Source organism: Nanorana parkeri, unplaced genomic scaffold, assembly GCF_000935625.1.
Source record: "Nanorana parkeri isolate BGI_ZX_2015 unplaced genomic scaffold, ASM93562v1 scaffold4344, whole genome shotgun sequence".
NCBI lineage: Eukaryota > Metazoa > Chordata > Amphibia > Anura > Dicroglossidae > Nanorana > Nanorana parkeri.
The window spans coordinates 7,717-9,939 of NW_017310607.1; positions in this window are offsets into that span (position 1 = coordinate 7,717).

The window sequence follows — 2,223 nt, forward strand, 5'->3', positions numbered from 1 at the left end:
GTCATGGAGGATCTCCGGCTCAGTGTCATGGAGGATCTCCGGCTCAGTGTCATGCTGTCATGGAGGATCTCCGGCTCAGTGTCATGCTGTCATGGAGGATCTCCGGCTCAGTGTCACGCTGTCATGGAGGATCTCCGGCTCAGTGTCACGCTGTCATGGAGGATCTCCGGCTCGGTGTCACGCTGGATCTCCGGATCTCCGGCGCAGTGTCATGGAGGATCTCCGGCTCGGTGTCACGCTGTCATGGAGGATCTCCGGCTCGGTGTCACGCTGTCATGGAGGATCTCACGCAATGGAAGACGCTGACACAACGCGATGACCGGCCACCGTTGATTATAGGAGGATGGGGAGCGTTGTCCCGCCTCTCACGCTGTGGATGGGTGAACTTGGCTAATAGAAGCTGCTTTGTGTCATTAACCCCTTTATGACGGCGGTGGGGCCCCGCCTCCATCAGCAATAGACCCCTCCCCTCCCCCGGCAGATAGTTTGTATCTTCTTCTCACTAAAAGAAAAAAGTCCATAAAATGAATCAATAAAGATAAAATCGCGGGATCCGCGTCAGCGAGGTCAGCGCTAGCGTCAGTGCTGGAGCCATCCGGAGGGGGCGGGGTCTGCACACCAGCACTGGAGGGGTTAACGCAGCGTTATCTGTGACCAGCCCGATCAATCGATCGATCAAAGTGCTCTCCTAATAGGGGGATCGTTCTCCTTTAATTATTAACACATCAGCGGGAGGCCATCGGCCTTTACTGGGAGGCGATCGGTCATTACTGGGAGGCCATCGGTCATTACTGGGAGGCGATCGGTCATTACTGGGAGGCGATCGGTCATTACTGGGAGGCCATCGGTCATTACTGGGAGGCGATCGGTCATTACTGGGAGGCCATCGGTCATTACTGGGAGGCGATCGGTCATTACTGGGAGGCCATCGGTCATTACTGGGAGGCGATCGGTCATTACTGGGAGGCGATCGGTCATTACTGGGAGGCCATCGGTCATTACTGGGAGGCGATCGGTCATTACTGGGAGGCCATCGGTCATTACTGGGAGGCGATCGGTCATTACTGGGAGGCGATCGGTCATTACTGGGAGGCCATCGGTCATTACTGGGAGGCGATCGGTCATTACTGGGAGGCGATCGGTCATTACTGGGAGGCCATCGGTCATTACTGGGAGGCGATCGGTCATTACTGGGAGGCGATCGGTCATTACTGGGAGGCCATCGGTCATTACTGGGAGGCGATCGGTCATTACTGGGAGGCCATCGGTCATTACTGGGAGGCGATCGGTCATTACTGGGAGGCGATCGGTCATTACTGGGAGGCCATCGGTCATTACTGGGAGGCGATCGGTCATTACTGGGAGGCGATCGGTCATTACTGGGAGGCCATCGGTCATTACTGGGAGGCGATCGGTCATTACTGGGAGGCGATCGGCCATTACTGGGAGGCGATCGCTCATTACTGGGAGGCGATCGGCCATTACTGGGAAGCGATCGGCCATTACTGGGAGGCGATCGGCCATTAATGGGAGGCCATCGGTCATTACTGGGAGAGTAAGAGGGGACTCCGGGGGAAAGAGGATATTCATAATGGTGCTTGGCAGGAAAGCTGACAATCTATTTCAGATTCTGTCTGTGAAGGTTCCTCCCTCCGGGTCACATGGTATCAGTAAGAAAGCTCCTCCTCCTCATGCTGATATTATTATCACTCTGCCGTGTGTGTTCCCTGCGGTTGGCACGGGACGGGTCACTCCTCACCTGGCAGGGCTGCGCCGGTCCTGGCCGGGATCCAGTGAAGGTTATCCTGTGTTATATCACGAACAATCCTCGGCACAATACCACCATGCTGGGGGCCCGGGGCCAATGACTTGTGACGGATGGAAGCAGCATGATGGGTAGACCCGTCACCGGAGGTTATATGTGCCCAATGGAAGAACAATTCCCCCCCTGAGGGCCCGCGGCCCGGACCTGCTACCGATATCTACAATCAGGTCTCAGGTTTTGTAGACACACCAGACGGAGCTCCCTCTGTACAGACTCCTCCTCCTACTCACATCAGTGAGAGTGACAACGCTTCATCATCTCCTGTGTATAGGAACGTCGTCTCTCTGGGGCCCATTCACACTTGTGCTGCAGTGCATGGCAACACTCCGCCTCTCATCCCTCCGCCCCTCATCCCTCCGCCCCTCATCACCCCGCCTCTCATCCCTCCGCCTCTCATC